Source organism: Calypte anna, chromosome 1 (assembly GCF_003957555.1).
Source record: "Calypte anna isolate BGI_N300 chromosome 1, bCalAnn1_v1.p, whole genome shotgun sequence".
NCBI lineage: Eukaryota > Metazoa > Chordata > Aves > Apodiformes > Trochilidae > Calypte > Calypte anna.
In genome coordinates, this window is record NC_044244.1 from 108,912,716 (window position 1) to 108,939,577 (window position 26,862).

General features: G+C 41.5%; 1 protein-coding gene across 6 annotated transcripts in view; it reads right to left on the reverse strand.

Moving 5' to 3' along the window:
- The window catches only part of ERG (ETS transcription factor ERG), a 147,981-nt gene extending 121,713 nt beyond the window's left edge, over positions 1 to 26,268 (reverse strand). For 4 of the 6 annotated variants that reach the window (XM_030464037.1, XM_030464019.1, XM_030464010.1 and 1 more), the window contains exon 1: positions 25,308 to 25,358. The gene's annotated coding sequence lies outside the window, so the exon portion shown is untranslated. Of the gene's footprint in view, positions 1 to 25,307; positions 25,359 to 26,083; positions 26,104 to 26,216 lie in introns of those variants that run through there. The other 2 variants (XM_030463978.1, XM_030463994.1) reach the window with 2 other exon arrangements.
- Positions 26,269 to 26,862: the final 594 nt, after the last annotated feature.

Genomic DNA, 26,862 nt, shown 5'->3' on the forward strand with positions numbered 1-26,862 from the left:
TGAAATAGTCTAGCTCTCAAGAAATGGTTCTTCCAGTATTTTTAAGATTTTTTTCTTTTGTTCTCTCCTGCTAAAGCATCAGATAACATGTCAAGTTCTCCTGGTAAAAAGCTGTGAGACACAGACACACTACAACTGTGAAATTGTATGGTGATTCAAAATCTCACTGTAGAGTCCAAGTTCAGATTAGCTTTTTATATACCTCCACACATTTTTTTGGATTTCAGCCACTCTTCCCCAAGGTGTACCCTTAAGCAAGACCCATCAGTATGCTTTAATGCAACAAATAATTCCCTTTCTTTTACTTGTCCTCACCACCATTCTGTGCATTTCCCCAGCTCCCGCTACACTTCGGAACTACTCACATATTTTAGCAGTGTTGATGCCTAAAATCTTCTTTATTTCCAGGTCTCGCTCCCATTCCTACGCTCAGCAAGAGCTGACAAATATTTTATCCAAAAATTATTCAACTTTTCCCAACATTTTTTCTTCCAAACACTCCTGACTCTTCTGTGCTCATTCTGACCATCTCAGACAATCAGCAGTGGTAATGGGAGTGATGGTAATGATGGTAATGGGAGCAGATGGCTTTTGTGTCTGCTACAGAGGTGCTGTCAGTGGAGCTGGTATGTCCAGTAGGACTCCAACCACCACATTGCCCTGGGTGTTCCTGTATTGAGAATTCCAGACCCACTACAGAGATCTTGCAAAGGAGAATGAATCTAGATGGCAGAGGTCTACCAAAAAAGCTGTGGTGGTGAACTGTGATCTTTTGAACTGCATTCTCTTTGACATGTACTTACTTAGAACACAGGTCAACTTTTACTTCTAGTAACACCCTGAAAGATATCAGAAACGCATGAGCTATCAAATACCGCTGAGTTTATCTCCACCTGTATTACAGGAAAAGATGCTGTGTGCATTTAGCAATGCCTCCTGACACTAATGACTGCCTGCAGCATCTCTGTGTTCACATGGCAGAACACTCGTGAGCTCCAGGGGCAGGAGAACCACAGAACTAGACTTGGATGAGACCTGTGGAGTCATTTGGCCTGACTTCTGCCCAAAGCAGGACAAGCTTCAGCAGATTGATCTGGGCCTTGCTCAGACAAGTCCTGAATATCTCACAGGCCAGAATTACACTACTGATGTGGTCACCCTTATAGTGTTTTTTTCCTTGTTTCCAGTTGCAATCTCCACTACTGCAGTTTGCAGCTCTAATACTTTGAACTTTGGTTGCATGCATACGAGAAGAGTGTGGAGCTGTCTTTCTCTACACCTTCCCGCTAAGCAGATGAAGATTGCAGTAATATTATGGACTGTTACCATTCATGCATCAATGAATGCATGAATCTTGCTCAATCCTTGGCTTCCATTAGTCAGGTACTAATGCAATTCAGTTCAGCTAAAAAAGGCAAATTTTTTGGTGTCCATCTCCGTTAGTACATCTGTAGCTGTGTATAGTTTTACAGCTGAAGGGACTATTTCAAGAGCATATGATCCCTTAAAACTGTGAATCAAGATATGCTTCATTAATGAGAGACAAATAGGCATTGTAGCTATGTCATTTTAACTACACATCAAAACATCTTTTTGCCATTTGTCAGAGACAAAAAAAGAAAAGGCATTTGGCTGTTGTGGCCTCATCAGTTCTTCAAGCCACTGTTTGGCCATATCACAACTAATTTATTATCATAGACTTAGTAAGTATTCAAAACCTTGATGGAGTTCTAAAAGTTCATATTGTGTTCTCTAAAATGATTAACCATTAGAAAAAGTCATATGTGGCAGTATTAAAGGTCTCTTTTAGACATGGTAGCATGCAGATCAAGATTTACATTTTCTGTAACATCAGCCTTGCATTTCCTTAAACAAATGCATTCCTGAAAGAAAACCAAAAATTGAAAAAAAAAAAAAAAGCAAAAAAAAAAAAAGCAAGTTGCAAGTTCAAAGAATTTAACTGAGTGATGCAAAATATTTCCTTTAAATGTAGATCCAATTTCTTCCACTTTTTTATGTGCCAGGTGTGTATAAACATCAAATAGTAGATCTATAACAGCAATGACCCTGCTTTTTCAGTTGAAATAAAAAATAGTAGAAAACACTATCCTTTCCATCCCAAGCTTCAACAGATCTTTCCACAACTGCTAATGAAATTTAGCAGGGATTAAGAAGAAACAAATCAGCACTGTCACTTTGACTCTCTCTGATGCTTGTGGTTGGAGTCTGTCATAATTTTAAACACAGCAACTTGGAAGTTTACTTTTAAGAGCATTTTCAGGACTGGCTGTGTATTATTTGTGTGCTTCATCTTCAGGCAGCTCATGTCTTGCAGAGGAACCCCTTGAGCAAATAACTTACACAGTCTCAGGTATGAAGTGCAGAGATTGAAAGCCCAGATCCTGCTCAGTTCCCCACTCTAATCAGTGGGGTTTGGATCTGATCCACAATAATATGGAAATGAGCAGGGAAAGCGAGGGCACTCTGAGACCAGTTATAATACCAAAATGAAGAAATGAAAAAAAAGGAATCAAATTCCTTAGATGGGTGTGCATAGAGGGCAAATTTAACTAGGATAGTATTAGTAAATGGTATGATGTTCTCTCTTTATGATTTACAGACACTGTATGTATTTCCAAGGTACTCAGTGATACACGAGCTAGCTGCAACAAACTGGTTTTGGTGTGCCAAATGCCGTAAAATGACTCAGCATTTCCCTCAGACAATGTAACAGCACCATGGATTTCATAACATTAATTTAATCTTGCCTCAAGTAACTGGTCCTTTTCCCCCTCTCCTTGCAGAAAGGCAAGAGAAGTCAAGAGCTGGTGTCTTCAGAAGTGCACAAAGTGCAACAATTTCTAAAAATTTTAGCTCACTACTGAGAGCTGTAGGGCATCTGGGGACCCACCTACTACCACCTCAGGGAGACCATTTTCACCATCAGTGGAAAAATAATAACTTCCCTTTTCCGCTGGCTACAGAACATATTCCTGATGGAGTTTAACAGAGCCAAAACACCCAGCACAGGGTTTCTGCTTAGCTGGAACTAAGCAGGGCACTATAGTCAGGGGGTAAGGAACAATTAGGCCTACTTCATGCCTGTGAAACAATTAGTCATTAATTAGGCCAGCTTCACATTTGGAAAAGGGGAATAGCTTTAATTAGAGTGGAATTATATCCCTTTGACAGACTTCAGAGGGAATTCTAATGGCAGGATGCAAACTATAAAGTCAGCCAGGCTTTTACAGCATTTAAGAGCTTATGGAGCATATTGCAAGTATACAGTCTTTTCAGTGTGTATAACAACCATCTGCAACAAAACCCCACGTCTCTGCCAGGTTCAGAGTTACTAAATGGGAGGGAAAAAAGAATTTTAAAACAGTTTAAAAATCCCCAGCTTGAAACAAATGTCTTTATAACTACATTTGGACAGCTTCTTTTCCAGCTTCAGAAACTTTCTTTCCCATTCTTGCATTTATGCAACAGAACATAAAGAAAATGTGAAGCAGCAATAAGGAGATAAATATTTAACATCTAGCTACAAAGTATACTTCTTCCTCTCAGTCATTTTTTTTCTTTAGCTATTAACCCGAGGAAGGGTCTGCACATGAACTTGCAACTAAATAAGTAAAATGAACTTAATTGATGCCTTCTGTTATGCTGGGGCTGGAACTGGGCACTGGTCTCACCATAGAAGTTTCTTGGAAGCTACAAGCATCCTGCAACTTAGTCTCCAATGACTTAGCTTAAACCCCTTTACAGGAGGACAGACAGCAAATCTTCCATTGCAACTCAAGCTATGGGATCACTCCGACAGAGTCCAAGAAGAACTGGCTTTGAGGCAGGACAATCCAATGAAAGATTTTTACTTTAAAAAGAACAACAACAACAACAACAAACCAACAAACAAACATATACCCATCTTCTGAAATCAAAATCAAGCAAGGAGTGTGTTAGAACCCTGCAAAGCAGAGAACAAGGCAAATGTGGTACTGGTGACAGGAATACTTCTGATATTTTTATTTCTTGATGGGAACCACTCCAAACAAGACACTTCTTTTTTGAATTTAGGGATGATGACTTTATGGAATTTTTTCAGTGGAAAAAAAATACAACTTTCAGCTACTCCTAATTATTAGAAGATTTCACTCAAGCTTCCAGAACAGTCCCGGTTACAATAGATACTGCAGGACCTACGAAAAGCTGTGGCTGCTCTCTCCAGCTGTGTGTACCTCCCCCTGTCCCCGAGCCTCAGTGTCTTCAACTGCTCCTTTTGGTGATTTCATGTTTTGCATAAATAATTAAACATTCATGGTAGCAGAGACTAACATGGATGTACCCTGCTTTCCATGGGTTTCAGCTACTGTGTTGCAGCCTTTTTTCTATCACTAAATGTTACACTTGAAAATGGGCCCACTTCTACAGGGGGGATGGAGGGAAATCTATTTTACAGCACCTTTTAATGCTTTAATGATGGTATTCCAAACAAGTGAGATCCCAATTTATATCCACACTCCACTTAAACCATGGTAGGGACTTGAGCCAAGTTCTGAGTACTTAGAGAGCCCTAGGAAATGCATTTCCATAGGCCAGTAAGGGAATTACATTTTGTGAACTTTAAGGACGAAACAGGAAGAGCTCAGAGACAACACTTCCAACTGCTGGATTCACAACACTGTTAACAAAAAGCACAGAAGAAACAAATACTACCCTAAAAGTTTTAAAACACAATTGTGGACACCCAAGCCACATCATGGAAGTCTGCGAAGCAAACGAAAGAGATTTAAAAATAATAATTTGGCCTTAGAAGTAATAATTCCTTACAGAGAATTTCCTGCTTCTATAAATGCTCCCTATTTTCATCTCAACTAGGGAATAATGTGATAATTGTGATAACTAAATCTCAAATTATCCAGGGCTACAAATTTAAGTTAGCATCTTGTATCAGTTACAAGAGTCCTACAAACTAGCACAAGTGATGCTCCCCCAGCCAGCACGCTCTTCCTGCATGCACTCAGGTGAAAAAACAAGTAAACAGTACACCCACAGGGCATAGCTGTTGTTTTCCATAACCACTGGGAAAAATCATCCTGCAAGTAATTTCATAGGCAGATTCCCTGCTCAGCTACCATACCCTCAGGATACAGGCTGTCTCGAACACAGTCATGAGGTAGAAGGCAAATAAAGGAAAATTGAGTAACATGTAAGAGGGAACACAGAGGTAAATATGGAGAAAATATGCTTCTTGCAAGAAGATGATGTTTTCCATATGCAAGAAGAAGGGATGATGGCAAAGGAAAAGCAGAATAATATCTTGGCCAGCTGTCATGTCAGAAGATAAAGGATAACCACTGTCCTACTTTGTGCCAATCTCCTCTTTATTATACCCTTTAAAATAAAATCACAACAGCACATGCTTCTCATATTTCCAGTGTGTCAAAGGGTTATTATGACCACTATGTCCTTTTAAATTGCCTCTTATCTTGGAAAACAGATTTTACTACACATACAGCCCCTAGAAAGGGAGCATGGTGGAAGTCACCATGCAATTTAACACAGTAGAAAAACAGTTCTGCATTACCTGGACACAGGAGGAAGTTCCCAGTCTTGTTACAACAGGATAAAGAGCCAGATATGACCATGCAGTCCTTTTGAAAGAAAATTAGAAGTTGCCTCAGGTTTGCCTACAAGCAGGCACATATTCAGGTTTCTTTACCATTTGAACCCAAAACAATTTTTTTTTTTTCAGAATTTTTTATATTGTCATTGCCTTTTGCACCTTTAGGTACAATATTCCTCGTATCTATCACCTTGATGTCTGGATCAATCACCTTTTTTGCTTGTGGAAAAGGAAACCACAGTGCATCATTTGTTGGAAACACTCATGTTCTCCCATTCAGCTACGAATGTTCTTAATTTTCTCTCTCTCTTTTTTTTTTTTAATAATATTTGAAAGATATCTCTAGTTGAAGAATAACCTTTAGTTTACTGTAAAAGAATGTTAACCTGTCATTCCACTCCAGCAGTGGTGAAATAGCAAGAAAAGACAAAGATAACATTGTTGCAAATATTTTCTCAGAATGTTATTTCTTCCCATGGCAGACAGAAGTACAGACAACTGTTTACCAAGTAGTCAACAGATTTTGTCAATCCACTCAAGACAAGAAAATGCCAGATAAACACTCATTATCCATCTGATAAAAGAATAAAAATAAGACAAGGAACATCTAAACTCATTTATTACTGTGAATATCTTAGTTACACGTCATTACAGAAAACTTACTCTAACCTACGTTATTATGATCTACTTACACAAAGCTGTATTTGAATTTAGCTGGATTTTCCTTGAACTTAGCATGGAAGAGACAATGTATTAAATCCTTCAGCAGCAAAGCACACCAACTGACACATGGACCCTTAAACTTGTTGACTTCCTATTCATAGAGTAAACAAACCGAAAAAGCTTAAAGATTGACAGAACATAAGATTATTGTCTGATCCTCATTTATTCCTCCATTACGACACATGTCTTCCAGTTCTTCTGGCTAGCACCTTGATATAAAGAGTAGTGAGTTCTCAACAACATCAGTAAATTGGGCAACCCTTTGAAGACCTTTCTTTTTAATGGTTATGCTGCCTCTCAGTTTTCCAGGATCTCTCTGGCTGTTTGAAGCATGGGACATCCAAAGCCATTTCTGAGGAGGAGGAGGATGGGTGGCCAGTGAGCTTCTGTGTCAAAGGCTAATGGTGACAGCAATAAGTCACTGGGAAATACCCATCAAACAACTGGGACCTCAAAGGAAAACACCTTGATCTGTTGCCATCCAGCCACCTTTGGAGCTACCATCATGCTTGATGAGTTGGCTGCAGAAGACATACTCAGAAGGGCACTGAGCTGATGGTATTCCTTTGCTTTATATTTACCAGTATGGATTAGTCTCCATATGACACAACCTGTAGCTGGCTCCCTTGTGAACTGAGGTTTTGCACTGCTGAGATCTGTCTGGATGGTTTCTGCATGGCACAAAAACAAAAGGCTGTCACAAGGTCCAGACAAACTCATGTTGGGAGAAGGAAATGAAGAACAAGCAATTTTGACCCTTGAAATTCTTGTTCTCACATTTGTTGTGAGAACAACACATGTTGTCTTGTTCTCTGCCTGGATCTCTTCTGCTCATCTTGGGGAAGCCACAGGAATGAAAAAAACAGATTTTGTCAAGAGCAGGACTGGACTATTAATCAGCAAAATAAATGAACCTATAAAACTCATATAACCTTGCAGTATATAAAGTAAAACTTCCCTGGTGGTGACAGTTTAATTCTAACTACTCTCTGCCAAAGTTTCGTTCTGGGTATGAATACACAAATTGTCCAAAGGAGCAGTAAATGTCCCTGCTTTCCTAATTTTGAGACATTTCTTTCAATGCACATAGTTCAAGACAAATCAGATGTTAAAGGAGATATTTATGATCTCCAGAACTCAATAAACTGCATTTACACTTACAGTACCTTGGCTCTTTCTGAGCTGAAAAGACCGTAAGACCTAATGTATAGTTGTATAAATAAATGAGTATATGAAATTTAGTAACAGGAGCTCTTGTGACTCATAGGAGTCTTTGGAAAAATCCCCACTAATCTATTAATAATAAAGAATCTGTAATGCTAAAATTGCAAACCCCAGCACGTCCTCTCTTCTTAGCATACCAAAGAGACTTTTTTTACTGGTAACAGTAGCATATTCAAGACAGCACTGGCTTGACACAAGTCTAGTTCAAATTCTGAAGCCGGATACCTAGGACTTAAGAGCAATCCCATAAAAGATATTGGATATTCAGCAAAATTCTCAGCTCAGTGTAAAAAGCTAATATTTTTAAATGAGATAAGTATGAAAGTGCTATGTACAATCAATCAGGGTAGAATTCCTAGTGCTACTGGACAGGGTATCAAATTACTTCCATTTCTTGCTGTTCCTAAACTAGAAATGTAGAGTATAACAAATGTGCAGTGAAGTGCAGAAGATGCTAGATAGGTGAGTTGGAACCTCTGGCACAGATGAAGGTGTTGCTAGTAGTTTGATACCAAATACTCAATGAGAATATAATTTACAGTATTGACATTTTACACAGCTTGATTAGGTTTCAGAATTATACCCTACGGATAAATCAAGGGTTTCGAAGAATTTTTTCCCATGCTGTCTACAGATACACAGACTGCATAGTTAAAGTCTCCTGGATTACATTTCCAGGTTTCCTTTATAGGCACTGTGTCTGGGGACCTAAAGTTTTGATTATGCAGCACAATTCTAGTACAAGAAGTGATTTCTGGAGCCAACTATACATCCAATAAATTCAGTAGCAGTTCAGAGCTCTGTACGCCAAAGGGCACTGCCTGTCACTTTTGCATTTAACTTCAGAACAGAAAGCATGAACATCGTTTCCAACATTATGTCTTCCATTTCTGAGCACTGATGTGACCATCCCTTCTCATAGTTCCAGGTCCCTAAATTGGACAAATAATACAACTGGAAAAATGCATACAATATTTCATCAACCATTAAAGAACCAGAGCTGTGACTGAGAGGCCTAGATTCCTTTCTTCTTCTCTCTTTTAGTCTTTGTGTATGTTTTATTTTTTATACAGTGCCTCAGGCATCACTCAACAAATGATAATCTCCCCACAGAGTCACAGTACAATAAACAAAGCAGGGGGAGAAGATCCATTTAGCAGGGAGACCACAGTGGTTCCCTTTTTAGCCCAGTTCTTCAAGCAAGGAGACTTGAGCTATCGTGCTGTGTGCATATATGAGTGATTCTTGACCTTTCCTTCCATCAGCTTTGGAATCATGGCCCAGTTTTCCCAAAATTCAGCAGGGGGTTAATGGTCTTAAAAGTACTGCACTGCATAAAGAGTGAGGGAAACAAAGAGCTGGGGGAAGCAGGGAAACACTCTGAGTGCCTCCACTAAGGGGAAAGCTAAAAAGAAGCAGCCATATTAGACATCAGAAACTCCACACAGGACATCACTGCCCAAAGGGGTTGATTGATTTTTCAGCTCACAGACTGATGGTGTCTGAGGATCATTACAGAAGTTAATTTGACCGCCTGAACAGAACTTCCCCTTTCTGTGCCTGCAGTCCTGCCCACCAGCAAGGATGGACACTTCCTAGGTGACAAGTTCATGCCATCATCTGAGGAGCACCAGGACATGCTGTGGCTGTCCCTGGCTCTGCTGAACTTGACTTAGGCAAAGCAGTTGATGGATCACCAGGACTGGATCTCAGAGGAAAGCCTGACACACGCAGATTTTTAATTCTACTTAAATCCCAGTAACAGAGGTCCTCCACACTGAATGCAAATATTCTTTTGTTCAAAAATCAAGGCACTGATGAATGGATGCTCACAATTTATTTCATGATAAAACCACTTTTTCTGACAACTTTACATATTACAATTCCTCAGTAAAGCTTACAAAGAAACATACCAAGCCAGGAGCTGTTGATACTCAGGATTCAACAAGAATCTTTATTGAGACTACATCTGAAATAAATGCTCATCTGTGAGAGTGTGATTACCAGAATCTGTCCTCCAGAAAATTAGCACTATTTGCAGCTAAATAATATATTTGCATTTGAACAAGAAGGGAAAGAATGCATTTAGATTTGGATTACCTGAAATATTTTTAACTTACACAGAAATGTGTTAGTTCTATTAATACAGGGATTTATTTTAAACAGGAATTATAGAAAATGAAATTCTAAGCTGTAAGTGTTTTGCTGGTGGCAGGTAGGTTAACATTCCTCCTAATCCACAGGGTAATAACCTTTCTCTCAAAAAAAAAAAAAAAAAAAAAAAAATTTGCAGATGTCTGCTTTTCATCTATTAAAAAAAAGTCTGAGAAACTAAGAGGTAGAACACAACCAGAGAGAATTATGACCAAATGCCACGTATTTAAAAATTCTCCACATGTGGCACAGAAAGAAACAGTCAATTCAGTACAATTGTCTGCTTAACAGGTTGAGCCTCTATCCAACTGGTAGCAATCAGTCAGGACACTAGAGTGGGCAGGAAATCTAAAATTAGGTTTTACTACCTATAATGGAGGATTTATGGGATAATTTAATTGGCAGTCTTGGGACTGAAACCCAAGGTGGGGGAACAAAAATATCTTTCTGGATATACTCTACGGACCCTTCCTATAGTGGGCTGAAAAATAAAAATACTGGGAAAATAACCTAGGGATGTAATAGCTCCTTTCTGGAGCTATTAATGCAGTAGGCACTGCATTAATATGTTTGTGTGTAGGGGAGGCAGATCTAATCAGAGATAGTAGGAAGCCATGCTTTGACATAAACCATTTTTTCTTCTTTTTAGGAGAATGTCCTGTGAATTGCTTTTTGTAGTGAAACATGTCTCCAGCTACACAAGGGATGATAAACAGTCCCAAAGTAAACAGAAGGCTGTAATTCCCTCCAATGCTCTTCAGACATCACAGAGGATGAAAGCCCAGCACAAACATTTTATTGACTGCAGCAGATTGAACCCAGCCTTGCAGTCACTCACTCCAGGACAGCCACTGCCATCCTCAATATTTGTTGAGCCACTGCCTCTTCTTTTCGTTCCCCATGGCACTTCTCTGCTGATACAGATCTTTTAAAGTTAAATCTCAGATAAGTGAGACACTTTTTTGCCTTCACCCTCCTCACCAGGATAGCTTTGAAAGGGTTAATACTTAGTTCCTCACTGACTGAAAGAGTTGGGCAGTTGAGCAGGGGGTAACAGGATCCCCCTCTCCAATCTCATGTGTGTACCACCCATGTCAGCACACGGCTTATTGCATTTACCATTATTTATTTATTATTTATGGCTTCATAACATCTTGAGAGGTTCAGAGAGGAGCAAGGACACCACCCGTTTTCACCTAGCAAAGGAGAAATGCACTCCCAAATGCTGCTGGTTGTTCCCCATCACTTCACCATTGCTCCTTGCTTTAAAGTCCTGGATTGACATGGATCCCCAACTCGGTAACCAACTAGGATGCATGGAGCAGGTCTACATCAGTACTGGGAAGCAAAGACCCTATACAGAGCACATCTTCTGACTACTGTTAATATCATGACCAAATCTCAGTTTCAAAATATCCTGCTGAGATTCCATTTTATTTTTTTTTTCCTTTTGGAAAAGGCATTCATTCATCTCTACTCCCAAATACCTGAGCCCAGGGCTGATTGCAAAACTTTTCTGTAAGAAGATCTCCATTGCAGATCTTTATGATTTATTTCACAAATACTTTTACCTTTAAAACCCATGCACTGTCATATTCTATTTGGTGGTAGTGAGTTTTAAGAAGATGACAGGACAACCTGCTTAGTATTACTACCTCTAATTTACCACTGGCAGTGTCAAAAGGAAATATAAACAATCAAGTCAGTATAAAAAACCTTGATTATTATTCTTAGAACTTAGTTATAAGTTATCATAAATTAAAAAAAAAAAAAAATCGATTCTAATTTCTTTCAGAAAGCAACATGCAGGAATATGCTGAAAAAATTAAAGAATTTAAAGAATGTCTTAAGAATTTCTCTCTCAGCACATTTCAAACTTCACTGGTATGACATGCAAAGAATCCCAGAAACAAGCGAAAATTCACAGATTCCAAGAATCAACCTTTTCAAGAGCACTGCCAATAGCCAGTAGGTCTACAGTACAATCGTTCATGCCATTTGGAAACCAGTGAACTGAGAAGGCTGCAACAACTCCAGAAAAGTTGTTTAAATAGATCTCAGTGTGGCAGTTGCAAGTATGGGCTGATGGTTTTACCATTTTCCTGTTTTCCCCTCTCACATCTTTTGAACGCTAACGCCAATCACCCTTCATTTCTTGCTTTTAAAATTGTTACCCTAATCTTAATTCTATGAATGTAATTGAGAAAAATCCCATCGTCATCATCAAGAAAATGTTTTTGCAGTTTTTATGTCACTTGTGCTCCTTCACTGAGAGGACCACTACACAGCCTGACCTAGGTAGACTTAAAAGTCATTGTTATAACTGTGATGCTCTTGAAAGGTAAAGGCGGTACCTTTTCCTTGACACTGAAAATTTTCTTTCTGATAGATTAATTTACATTACATTTCAAATTATATATGAAGTTTACTTTATATTTGAATTGTTTTTTCCATTAACTTTTTTTTTTTTCCCCTGGCTTATGTTTTCTACCTTTGGGGATAACATGTTTACACTGAAGTAAAGAAGAAAACCTTTGTGACTTAAATACAGCCTCTCCATTGCCTAAATTTAAAATTAGTGAAAAGTTTATAGACCTTGACAGATTCAGGGTGTGGTGCATCACACTCTCGTTCATGCAAACACAGCTTACATCTGCGAGTAAGTTGCCTTTTCATGGAAATACTATTCAGAAAGCATTTCCATAAAAATTCACCCTGGCATCGCTCTGTTTCTCTTGTCATTCACCCAGCTGTGTTCCTTCTTTGATTGGTTTTCATTTTGAGTAAGGCATAACAGTCAAATTTTTCATAGGGGGAGCTGGGGAAACTCCATTTTTACATAAGAGCAAACACAGTAGTTAATGTAATATGGCTGCATGAAGCATCAGTAAGCCCCCGTGTAGTTGTATTCAGAATCAGAGTTAGTCTGAGAGAACGCCTCAGCCTTCATCTTCCCTTGCTAAAGACAAGGCTAGAATACCAGATGCTGAATCCAGATCTTTGATTTCTGGAGAAAAAATACCAGCTCTTCTCACAAGTTTGAGTCAATCCTGGCTGAGGTCAACTGTAGAACTCAAGTTTTTCCACTAACCTGAGCAGGAGATAGGGTCCAGCCTAGTTTGCCTGGGGTTACAAGGACCCAAGAGAAGAGTAAGGGGCCATCCTCAAACAAAAGGGCAGCTGGCCCAGTTGGGCAAATTAAATGAGGTCACACAGCCACCCCTGATACTGCTCCTCAGCTACCAAGTTCCAGTGATGCCCTGATACATCAGTCGCCTTCCAGGCTCAGTGCCTTTTATTTCCCTGACCAGCATGCTGAGCCACGACTGAAATTTAACTATTTTTAAAATTCTAATTACTCTTACAGCAGGTAACACCAGGACTGATGCAGAAATAATTCCTGCCCTGATGTACCTGCCAAGCCCTGCACCATTTTGGTAGGAAGATGAGACAAAAGCACTTGTCCAACTATGTGGGGACCCTGAAGGCAGGCTGGAAGGCTGGGACTGTCCCCACACTGCTTCTAGTCAGAGGAGGAGCCAGTGTCCCACAGCAGTGCCAAGGAAAGGACACCCGGAGCAGGGGCTGCCCCAGAGGCAGCTGCACTGCCTCCCCTCTGCAGCAGCACCCAGCCCCTCATCCCTATGCCCCCATGTGTTCAAAGAGCATTTCAAATCTGCTTCCCAAACACATATACTAAATTATTATTTTAAATGACGGGTTTCGTATTTTCTGAAGCGCTCTCCCTACACTGAGGCTGAAAATGGACAGTCTGTGGTCTCTTTTATGAAGTTGTTTTTATCCTTTTGGAACCAAAGTGGTAAACCACTAATGGCATGAGCGTTTTTCTCATTATCAGTTAAAATGTTAATGATTCTTATTTAAGCAAGAAGGATTTTAAAAACTTTCAGGCTTGCATGTTCAGTTATTAGACCTCAGACTTTTTATTGTGTCTTCTCTTAAGAAATTTCTTTTACACTTTTAAACAGAAGAGGTGGTTTCAAGGCCAGGCAGCAATTTGCATCAGTAAACACTTTTAGGAACTTTTTGCTCCAGTGCCTTAGTACTGACTCATTTTCAAAGTCTCTTGTCTAAAAGTCCAGTGGACTCTAGTACTCAGGTCTGATTGTAAATAGGTAAATGTTCAATTAAAAATGTGGTCTAGCAGCTGAAGCAAAGGCAGACTTTAACCCCAGTGCTAGTATCAAGCTCTGCTTATAAGGAATATGTGAATTACTCATCCCTCTCTTAGAAAACATAAATGGACACAAAGTGTTCCAATTTTGTTTGCCCTAACCCTCCAGCTACAACATGGTGTTAAGTCATGTCTTCATCTCCAGGAGTCCAGAGCTACCCAGATCTAGACCAACGCGGGCCATGGAGGTTATTTTCACACAAGGATCACTGGGGGCTTCTGTTTGCTTCCCTTTCTCCTCTAGCCTCATCCCATTGCTAGCACTGAGAAAAACAGATGCACCACCACAGCTACCAAATAGCACCAGAGGAGAAATGTCCAAGGTCAGAAAAGAGATGGGCGAGTTTAGGAAGGGTAGGAAGCCAAGCATAAAGGCTCTGGCACCAGCAAATCAAAGCACATTCATAAAACAACAGCCCAACATTTTGAAAAGTATTAAGCACATACTACAAAGCAGCTGCCAAAGGGTTGCTGTCATCTCCAGGAAAAGCAAGCATGCCACAGATATTTCCTGTGCACGCTGATCCTGGGGGAACAGTAAAAGCTGGGTATTGCACAGACCTACTCTAAATGTTCTCACTTTCATAATACACAAGTGTTTTCTCACTGCATCCATTTTTGCTGAAATCCATTGGTGGGCAGCATACCTAACTCAGCTTTTGTTTAAGTTCTTCTGTTCTTCCAAGGTAATTGGCCCTACGGGACTTAAATCTAAATGGAGTGTATCTTTGCAGGGACCTCGCAGAGGTATTTCTAATGTTTAATGGTCTCCTGAATTGCTGCTTTCCTCCCACTGTGAAGGAAATGGGCTCACCGTCCTCCGCTTCCCCGTAGAACTCATTACCATAAGCAACAGGGACGTACAAGCAGCATCCCTTAGCCCATCCCATGCTTCAAGAACACAAAAAGAAGAGGCATCCCACTTAAGGGAGGAAGACTTGTTTCACATTGATGTGATCAAGCACAGGTTCCTCTCATGGGCGGTTACTCAGGACCCATCCATTTAAGCTCATCCCAGGGGGCTAAGGCAATTATATTATGACACAGCTTTCAGGCTCAGGGTGACTTAATGACATGGGCACATACCTGACAGCAGTGTGGGAATGTGAATTTGTCTATGTGGGGTTATTTCTGCCTTTCTTGCACAGAACCATTTTCTAATGTCTTCCAGACCACCAGCAGCCCGACGACCATATGTGGAGCAACACTGCCATAGACTAACTGGTTAATGAGTTATTTTCACAGCCTGAAATAAGGCTCCCCTTAGGAGCTGGTAGACATCTCATTGCCTGCCAGCAGGCATAGTCAAGAACCGGCTCTCAACTGCTGTCAATACCTAATTTAAAATGCTTGTAATTATAGCAGAACAACAGTAACATTTTGTTTACCTAAAAGCTAAGTTCCTCATTCATTCCCTCTGCCCCTGGCAAACAACCACCAGACATGCACGCACACACACACAAAAAAAAAAAGAAAAATGGGGAATATGATTGTAAAAGCTGTAGATTCATAGCAGCTAGGAAAAACTGGCATATGTGCCAGCAGCTGCAGCCCTCCAGCACAAGCTGTGCTCTGAGCAGCAGGACCCTCAGCACCCAGGTGCCACCTCCATGCCAGCAGGTCAATGAAGATGCTTCATTACATGCTGTGTATCACCATGCTTTCTTGTCCTTGTGTGAATTTCTATTTTGAACTGTTTCAGTGCTAGTAAGAGGAGGCACCTGGGCTTTCTAAAAAACAGCAAACTTCTATGCCATCTCAATTAAAAGCTGGAGTTCCAAGTTTCCCCATGGTTGTCTTGGTTCCCTGCTAGACAATGTGATCAGGGCTGGCAAGGAAAGTCTTTCTTCACAACCATTCAGGGCCAGGTTAGTGATAATCTTGCACATCCCAAAAGCCTGCCAGGCTTTTCCTCCCGTTTTTTGTACTGTTGCAATCACCTGTCTACAGGTGTCTCCACCTTACTACAAGACAAAGAGCTGCAATGTAAAATGTGAGGTGCTTTGGCTGTAAATATCCAAAACGCCTTTCAAATTTGAAACAGAAAAATTATGATTTACCTCCAATAGGAAGTCATTGGGCCCTGTGAGGAATTAAACCAGGGGATGTTGATGACAAATCTTCACTGATTCCTTGCTGCCAGGGGACTGGGATGAGAGCAGCGATGGAGCAAGAGGAAGTTTTAAGACCTGCAGGTGTACAACTCATGTCTCATCCTCTATAACAGATGAGCCCACACAGGGAAAGTGGAAATTCTCCCATTTCCTACAGAGGAAATTTTATCAAGAGGAAAAGCAGCCCCTGTTTCCTGTGCTAAGAAGACACTGCCTTTAAATACTGTAGTAACTGTGAAGAATTAAGACTTCAGGAAATGACAGCAATGAAAATACTTCCATGGCTTTCCAGGCTCAGTGAATACAAGAGGAAGAAAAGCATAGCTGTATCAGCAGCCAGCTGAGAAGCTTCAGCCACTTCATCGAGGTCAAGATTTTATGTTCTGAACAGAAATTCAGAATTCTCAAACTCTTTCATAAGTTATTCTGGAATGGGGGAAGAAGAGGAATTTATGGGTTGGTGGTTTTTTCCATGTAAAACCAACTGAAAGTGGTAAATATGTTAAAAAGGGTTCTTGTTTTGCTTTTAGAGAGCAATGATCCAAAGGAGAACAACAGGACTGACAAACACCCATAAAGCACACGTAGTGGAGCACACCACTGGTTTTTGGTTTCTATTCACCAGTCAGGCTCTAGCTTCCTACTAAGCCATTAAAAATAAAAATGATGAGGGTTCAAACATTCAGTATCACCTATGTAGCAGCAAATCACTCTCTGTAAAATGATTTGTCTTGCTAATCCTTTCTATGACATACAGATGAGAGTCACTACAGACGGGAATCTGGCTTGGGCAGGTCTGCAGTGGGAGCAGAAATCAGCTCCACCAGCATCACCAGGAGGGTGCTCAGACCTCCAGCACAGGGGTCCTCATGTCTCATGTGACAATCAGCATTACCGTTTGGGGACTCTTCATTGCCAGCAATGATTTGTTTCCTTACAGGTCCATAAACACAGCTTACGTCAATGTGGTTTCAGGCTCATTTTTAGCTTAGACCACTTACAGTCCAAGAGGAACCCAGAATCAGCGGTCAAAAGGAGCCTAACTGGGCTTCAATAAACTTTGCTGATCTGAACTGTGCTTCTGCAGGGACACAAGGATGCCAGAAACCAGCACAGAGAGCTGGCCAGAATTCATCCATCCATTAACAGGCAGGAACTAGGAATCACACTTTTCCACAACAAATGGTAAAACTATCCAAGCCCTAATCTCCTCCCCACAAAATTCAAATGCCTTTTTTCTATTTTTCCTGGTGTTAGAAATATGTTTCATATGCCTTACAAAACTCACACACAATTTGTCCGGTTTTGAAGCAAGGGCTGAAGTGCAGCAAACATCCCTGCTCTCTCTCTCTCTCATTTCTGCTTTCCAAGAGAAGTGCCAGAGAAAGTATTCTATTTTTGTAAGGGTTTAAAGGGCACGGTCAGAAAAGTGACTATGTAAAAATGGCACCTTTTCATCCAGCAGATCTGTTCCCAGTGAGTATTCTGAGTCATGTCTGCTTACTTTAGTGACCAAAATAGATTTTTACTACTTCTCACTCCTCTTCAGTCCTGTGGAACCAACACGGCAAAGAGGGAGTTATATAAATCCAGTTCTGGACCAAACCCCATCGGGACTCATTAACTAAGCACAGGGTGCAGAAGTGAGGCTCGGATGTGCCCCTGCGGGTGGCTGAGGGGGCAGCACCACTGCCCACCAGTTCCCCTGCCCTCTGCCAGGCATGGCACATCACAGAGGTTGATGGCAAAGTCAGAGGGAGAGGAGATGGAGAAGATAACTCATCTTCCCCTCACGCTGGCTCTTGTGCCCTTCCACAAACCAGACCCCTAGTCCCATGTTACTGCCCCTCAGAGTAACCACAGCCTAAGCTCCCCAGGCCCAGTTAGTTATAACTCCCTTTCCTGCAAACTGTCATGGAAATCACCAGCACGGAGCAAACACAAAGCTCCCCCCTCCATCCTGCTAGATCTTGCAGAGCTACTTTGCAAGGCTGAATGCAGGGTCAGAGCTAAGCTACGCTCCATCGCAGGGAGCCAAACAAAAACTGTTCCTCTGCCCAGGAACAGGCACAGAGCTTACAGCCTCTCCGAAGCAGGCTGTCCATAATCATGCCTTGAGAGATTTAAGCATGGTACAGGCTTCAAGAGTACCATCTAGATGGCTGGTAAAAAACCCTCTTGCCCTGGATGAGATATTGAACCATTAAAAATAAAAAATGGTATGGGTATTACTGGTTCCTTCATGAGCAGAACAGAATCTTCATAGAAAGAAAGCAGTATTAAACCATTCCTATCCTAATGATAAAAAAAGAAAAAAAAAAAAAAAAGAAAAAAGATGGTTAATGTTTTCCTTTTTCAATTTTTTCAGTTAAGTTAAAACAGAAACGCAGAGAGCATAAAAGGGTTTTCTATTGCTCTTTCTAACACCTCTGTTGCTGGTTATAAAAATGGACAGTTAGACTGTAGTTGAATAGTATAAATGAAACTATTATGTACAGGGTGAACTTTAACTGAAAATAATAAACAATAAGATTCATTCCCAGTCAGACTATAAAACATCCATCTGTGTCCCTGCTGTTCACCTCGCTTTGTGCCTCCAGTCTCCCTAAGATCAGCTCCTGGGGCATGGATGGGTCCCTGGATGCAGAGTTCAGTGAAGTCATTTGAAAGAAAGGATGCCTGGTCCTGCAACCCCAATTTCTACTCAAGTTGATGGACAGAGGCTGCATCTTTCCCTGCCTGTGTAGGGGAGTTGGAACTGGATGATCTTTAAGGTCCCTTCCAACCCAAACCATTCTACGAGTCTATGAGTCTGTGACCTTCAGTGACTTTTCCAAGCTAACATAATCATCTCAGACTGTCTAGCCTGTCCTCTGGCTAGGGAGGGAACTTTGACAATTACTGTGAGCAGATGCTTGATTTTTAGATGGTTACAGCTAGGTGAGGTGAATCCTACCCTCCTGAAAACCATTTTTCAGTCTTATCACAGAACCAACTTCTCTGCATAGAAGAACCAAGATGTCAGGTTCTTATTTCTCTGTTCTCTTCAGCTCAAGAGGGAGACGAATTGCATTGCTGAAATGAAGTCTTGGTTGTCCCACCAAGAAGTGTTCTTTGTGGTTTTAGGATGTTGGTATACATATTGGTTACAGGTTTTGGCTTTTCTTGATTGCAAAAGATACGGAGCAAATCACAGTCTGTTTGCTATAAGTACATTAAAACACCAAAGAATTTATAAATGAAGGAAAGGAATGAAGAGCAATGGCCTATCTTCACATTCTGGGCAAATCTAATGAAATTTGGGAAAAGCATCAGATAACCACCAGGGCCAAACTAGACCTTAATTTCACTTTTCCTTTTTTCAAAACTGTTTCCAACATGACAGCTACAAACCTATATATAAAAAAAAATCAGTCCTCCAAAAGCCTTTGAACAGCCAACTATAATCACAAGAATCACTGTAACAAGTTCTTCAGCTAAATTACACAGAACTTCTACCATATCTGCTTTGTAAGGGTCCTGCAACCAGCTTTCTCAAGCAGATTTTGCAGTTTAATCTCAGTGCATGTTGTATTGCAATATATTAAGGTAACTTTACTAGTTTACAATAAATCCTTTGTGTATAATTTGTGAATTCTATAGAGAACTATCCATTTTATAAACAGAATTTTTAAATACCCAGTTTACATTTATTGCAGGGTTTATTCAGAACTGACAAAGCCTCCTTAGAAAATGGAATTTTGCTTAGAAGACTTGCTTTCTGCAAACTATAAGACTTCTATGTCTATAAAGCTCTTTTTTATAAAATATAAGCTACAATAGAAATTCAAATTTTTTAGTCTTTGATTGCTATATTTCATTTTTTGTTCCCATTTAATGAGTCATTTACAAAAAAGACACACTGTGCAATTCGCTAAATCCAGAGGATTTTCATACACATTTAATTGCACCTAAACAAATTATACACTAACTTCTGAATATCAAAAAATATTAGACTTCTTGAAAGAGTCTGCTTCAGCCAAATCAGGTCAAACACACTGCGTACATCCATACTTAATAAGCTAAAAATAAAGCAATAAACTCAATGCAAAGCCAGAGGGTATTATGAAAAGCTCAAACTGGTAAGCCTACATGACTTACAAATTAGAAGAAATCAATCAGATTTTGCAAAACATTTGGTGGTAAGTAGTTTACAGGGCAGCAAGCTGCTACTCCTGAACCACTGCTCCCAGCACTAAGAAAACTAAAAAGACATGAATAGTTAATAAATCAACACACCTTAACTAACAATGTAATATTAGCAAAAAAACCCCAATCCACGCTCACCAAGCACTTGTAGCAGACAGTAGAAAGCAGACAGAAAAGATGCTACTTCAGCAGGCAACATATTTGGGATTAGGGGAGACCAGCAGTGAAGGGAACCTAGTCCTGACCCACAGGCACCTTCAGATCCTTCACTGGGTCAGCCTCTGCAACCCACCAGATTCCAGCTGGCAGCCCAGGTGCTGCACTCATGGCTGTGACCTCCTCTCCCCTCTTCTCATTACGGGCAGAGTTGTGTGTTAGTCATGAGCAACACTCCTGTATTTAGCAGCAATAGCTAAATTGCTTTTGCTAATAATATTGCTAAATTGCTAAACTCCTCTATGCCACCCCATTTTGCCTGAATCACTCTCCCGCAGCAGCTGCCTATTCACTCAGGTGTAAACTCCATCAAGATTTTTCTCCTGTTGCTGTTCCTTTGTGAGGTGAGAAGAAAACATACCTGTTTCATTACAGACCTCTTGGAGAAACTTGAAAACTTGGGTGCCTAAACGTAGCTGATTGAAACCACATTTGAGTTTGTATTTGTTTAACTTGCCTGGTGCAGCTCCTTGAGCCTGCCAGTGCTCATCAGCTCCTACAAGCCAACCTTTCTTTTTCAAATCAGCAGCGTATTAGATGTGTGCAGTTCAAAGCCACAGACCACCTGACAGATTCAGAAGATCTAGAACACAATGGAAGCTGACACTCGTTTGCAGAAGGAGCATCTAAAAGGAGCAGCAGCTTTGTAATATCTTACCAATACTACAGTGCCTAAGCATCTCTCTGCTGAAAGGACCAGCACAAACATGGCATCTTTTAGCAGGCAGTGAGAAAGCTGACAGTAATGCTACAGTCGAGACACTTTAATAAGCACCTGGATACCATAACCATTAGTGTCTCTATTAAGATGAATCAAAACAGAAGACCTCAATTCAAAACCATGCTCCCAGCCACTCATGCACAACGATGATCTCCCAGGCTTGAGTGCTCACCGCAGCCCAGCTGCAAAGCTTGTGTGGCTACAAGTCAAAGCTCTCAGTTTTAAACCATCTTCTATCAAAGTTCATTGTATCTCCAACTAAAATGAAAACATATGTTTATTTTTTTTCTCTTTGGGCAGGCAATTAATATTTATACAGTGCATTATCAGACAAAAATAACTCTGTATTTGGTTCCTGGAATAAGTTTTTCTCATTGGAATGAAGTTGTGCCAAGGAGGAATTTCATCTGATGCAAGCAGCATGCAAGAACAATGCACTTCCTGTGATAGCTTTCTAAATTAAAAAACAGCATTTCAGAATGGGCAATAGAAAAGGTAAATTGAGGAAAACATCGTGCAGTGCAGTCCCACATTCCATGCAAGAAAAAGTGCCATGGAAGTCACACTAGGAGAAACATCTGCCACAGCAGTGCATGAAGTGGGATTTTCTGCAAACCCATTCATACTCACTGTAGATCAAATATCATTTTCACTCTCAATATAAAATATGTCTTGATGCATACATTTTAATTGTGATATATACAACCTTTATGAAGGCTGTGCACTATGTTCAAAGTAGACTTAACTTTTTGGGTTTTATTGTGAAGTTACCATTTCTTGAATTCAATCAAGCCCTCCAGACTATACACATACCACTAAATATAAATAGAGGAGGTTAAAATGCAGTTTAAATATAACAGATAGGTCCACAACTCCATATTTAGATATACCCTTTAATTTTTTTCTATTGCCTACTTTTTACTTACATTTAAATTTAGCAAAGTAATTTTAGACTGCCAATTTTCTACCTACACTAGTTAACTATGCTGTGAAGGAAACGTATTAGATTTTCTCCACTTATTTTATCACCTTCCAAAATGACAAAGCAATACAAATTCTTCAGACTCAGACGTTCAACCCATACAAAAGACAAAAGGATGCTCAACTTTACTGGGAAACCCATCTGGCAAAAAGTGCATGGCTACAGCCACATGGGGAAACAAAAAATATTCTAGTGGCTGTGAAAGTGGCCAGTTGTGGGTATAATGAAAACAGTGTGGTGTTATTGCACAAAAGGTAATTCTCTCAACCCAAGACATACACCATTATAATTCAGGCTGAAAATATCTTACCAACATGAACATTTATTTGTTTATTTATTTTTTTTTAACAAAAGCATTTTAAATCAACAGTATAGGAAAGCTGATGTACAAAGCATAAACTAATCCCTGGCCTACCTTCCCAGCTGTACAGCAGGAAAACTGTGGAGAGCATTAGGCACTCAAAGCTAAGCCTGCACCTCTGACCTTAGATGATATGGATCAGGCCCAAAGGACCCTTTCTTACCATACCCCCTGCCAGCAACTTCCACCTCGAGTTCAGGGCACAGATTTCCTCAGAGCTCCTTGCATGACTAAAAGAAGTACGGTTCGCCCTTCAGGGCAAACAATAAAATTAAAAAAAAAAATTAAAATATTCATGCAAAAGAAAATGACAAGCTGCCTGATAGTGAAAAAAACTCAGCTCAATAGATGTTTCAAGGGAAAGGGTTCATTTAATTTCAAACATTTTGAACTATATTGTTGTTACCCGCTGATAACTCCTGAAGCATTTAGTGATGCAGAGGCAAGGAAAGGAAGGAAACGTAGCATGTAAGGTTTCAGGGCTATCAGGTACTATTAGCAGTGCAAATGCTTTTCATGGGTTTTTTGATAGTCACTGGAGAGCATATAACTAAGAAGAGAACCTGTTGTATATGGGACCCTCAATAAGGTGATCAAACTCAAGTGCTCTGCTGTGGGAGAACCAGTGCCACAAACCCCACATTTTGATGGCAAAGTGCTGGTGTTTTGGAGAAAGCACGATAGGAAAGGGTTTGCCTCATTAGTAGTCAGGTATTTTGCTCATGTGGCGTTATTCAAACCAACTGGATTACAACAGTTATCCCAGGGTTTTCTATTTGTTTACACAGCTCCATATGCACACAGAAAATAAACTGCCCAGGGAAGAGCAGGTAGCAAAGAAATGTCAACATTGCAAAGGTGAAGGCACTGGTCTTAAGCAGAATCATCATCTGAACGCTAACAACTGCGTGATCCAACCTGGTATTTCACGTAGAAAAGGTCTAACCTGTTAAGATACAAACAATTGTACCTGAAGTAAGAGATGCTACTTCCATGTTGGTAGCATTCTGTATTTAAAGTTCATGGTTCGTATCACTGAAACTCCACAATGGACTGATACACCCAGATGTCTTCGCCTGACAAAACAGCTCAAACTTGGTTAAAAGAAGAAGAGAAAAGCCACATCAGTCAGTACTGATTATAAACCGTCGGAAAAAAAAAAAAAAAAAAGAAGAAACATGCCTAGCATGCATCTATTAGAATGTATCTTGAAGAAACAAATGCTGCACAAATTACAACCCAAATGTAGTAACACCTTAGGAGCAAAAAGTCCAACTAATCACACCTAGGACTTACACTGACAGATCATTTATAAAATTCCTGTAACATGTAACTCTATCCAGTACTATATGATTTGTTTAACTTTGGGACTAAATTGTGGGAGGTGGGGACAGATGCTGTTCAAAGCTCTAAACCCCCGAAATGCTTTTGGAGGTAGCAATTTTTTTCTCACAAAATTTTTAAAAAACTACGTGGAAAGTTTGCCATTGTTCTGTCTACACATGGGTATCAAAGAGAAAATTAGAACTGACATGACTATTCCAATATACCATGTCTTTGTTTTTATAAATACCCTTTAAGAAATAGATAGGATAACTAATACAAAAATTTATTTGTCCCATACAAAGCATGGTCTAGTTTATTCTTGCCTTTACTTATTTCTTTTCAATTAGGAAATTGTCAAACAATATATTTGCCTTCCCTGATTTTCCTGTCAGGTCAGGTGTGCTTCAAATTGCCTACCTGATTTACAAAGCTTGACAAAAGTTTACATTTCATACCCTTGTGAGAAGCTGTCTTTGTCTACTTGTTGCTGTAAAACCAGGGAAGTGGTTAAAGGGTTAAACCAAAGGAATGTGACATTTCTCCATGTGCAGTTCGTAGACCTATCCTGGTTTTCCTAATGGACTCAAAATTACATGGGTAGAAGGCAATTTCCAAACTACAACTTCAGAACTGAAGCACAGTGTTAATTCAGAGAATGACACTTTGAATACAAATAAAAACGTCATTAAAGAAAGAACAAGTTTACATGTACTGAGGTTTCTTAGCAGAGGCAGAAATGAATGGAAGTTTATGTTAGCCAGAACTTGCAACTTCAGCTTTTGTAAATATGATTACATATACTCCAAACTCTACAGCAAAGTCATCTGGTCACCAAAATAGATCTCTGCATATCGTACCGTAAGCAACTCTGACTCTCCTCAGACCAACTCAGGTAATTAAAGGTTTTCCTACATGCAAGGCAGCTTTTGAAAAAGCAAGAGAAGTATTAGTTAACTGAATGATGAATTGCTGAAAGAATTACAAAGACACCAACCAACGCTGCTATTACAAACCAGGGAAAAAAAAAAAAAAAAAAAAAAGAAAAAAAAAAAAGAGAGAAGGAAAAAAAAAAAAAAGAAAAACAACAACAGCAAACAAACAATCAAAAAACAACCAAAAGGATGAGGAGATGATATAATTTTAGAGGCTGATGCCGGCCAAGACAGCAGCCAGTCTGCTACCAAACAGCTTTAATGCTTTAAAACGAAGGACAGTAGGGAAGGGTTTGCGCAACTCCCTCCCGGGGCAGATTGCGGCTCCAGTTGCCGCCCGCGCTCCGGTCGAGCTCACTGGGCTGCCCAACTCCAGCCTCCGACGTGTCCCGCAGAGGGGTCAGCCGCCCCTCGTCCCGCCGCCCCTCGTCCCGCTCTTCCCGCCGCTCCCGGCCCCGACGGCCACGCCGCCCCCTCTCCGAGCCGGGCGCTCCGCTTCCCTCCCCAACCCTCCCGCCCCATCGCAGCCCCGGAGGGAAAGGACTTACCGGGCGAGGCCAGGGAAAGGGGCGAGTCCGGGGTGCCGGGGCGGGGGGCACGGGACGGAGGGGCCGGGGCGCGGAGGGCGCCGCCGGGGGAAGGCAGCGGCCGCCGGCGGGGGGAGCGAGGGAGGGAATGAGGGAGCGGGCGAGGGGACGGCGGCGTTGCCGGCTGCAGTGAGTCACTTCAGTCGGGACGGGCTCAGCCCATCGCGCTGGCCCCGGGCTCACTGCGCCTCTGCCTCTCGCCAATCGCCGAGCGGGGCAGCCGCTGCTCCTCGGCTCTTCCCGGCTCCCCCGCCGCCGTCGGGGCGGCCCCGAGCCGCCCGCCGGGCACCGACACCCCCCAGGACGCACGGGACCCCCCGCCCCCCTGCTCCCGGAGCCCTCCCCCGGGCGCCCCCGCTCCGCTACGGGGGAGGAGGGCGGGAGGGGCCGAGCGGAACTGGAGGTGAGCGGGACCTGGGCGGGGGGTGGAGGACCCGGGGCTACCGGGGGCTCGGCGGGTCTGCTCTCCTCCCGGCGTGGGGAACAAGAGCGTGTTTTAAGGAGCAGAACAAACGTGCGGTTGTTGCGAGGACCCGACGTGAAGTCAAAGCCTGGCCTCTAACCAGGTGGCAGCGGGGCTTCGGCGGGCAGAGAGATAAATAGCGAGGTTCAGGGAAATAAAAGGAAGGGGAGGAACAGGGGAACCTGGTCCGGCGGGAACGGGGCTGAGCGCCCCATCGTCCGACGGTGCGAGGGAATAGTAGGGGATGCATCCCGACCTTGGCAGCGGCGCTCACCTGGCACAGGCAGGGAAAGCACAGCGGGAGGCGGGCGAGCCGCGCACTCCGGGGAGAAGCGGACGATGCTCCGCGTCTCGTCTCGTCCCGACCCCGTCCCGTCCCTCTCGCCCGCGGGCCCGGGGATCCTTACCGGGGCGCCGCTTCTCTCCTCCGCCTCCGCTGCGCTGCCCCGGTCTTCACCGGGCACGCCTGGGCCCCCGCTGCACCGCCGGGCATCGCCCGCTGCTCTCCCCGGAGCTTCTCAGCCAGCGGTCAGCTCCGAGACCGTACAAAGCAGAAAACCAAGCACTGCCGTAATTAAAAATAATAACAATAACAATAATTTAAAAAAAAAAATTAAAAAATAATTAAAAGCGTCTCAGTTTTTAAAGCAGAACTACATAATGTATTAATTGGTTGCTATTAGCATGCAGTTTTATTGAGCGTAGCACACAGAAGTCTGATTGTGAGCGAGGAGTGTTTTCAATGAAAGTGGAGTTATTTTAGCTGCAGACATGTTTACATTTCTGTGGTTTAGTCTATAACTTTCTCTTTTTCTTGCTTCAGAATTCTGCTCCATGAAGCAAAGCCCTTAGCTCCCAGACATTCCAAAAAGTCTGCCAAAATAATAGGAAAAAAATGAGAAGAAATTAAAAAAATAATAATTAAAAAAAAAAAAACAACAACACACACAGAGACCCCCAAGTCTGGGTCAGGCTCTGGGTTGGATATGGGCAGAGTGAATATACCCCCTCCTCACTCCTCTGCAGTTAAAAAGCCTTCAGGGCACCATTTCC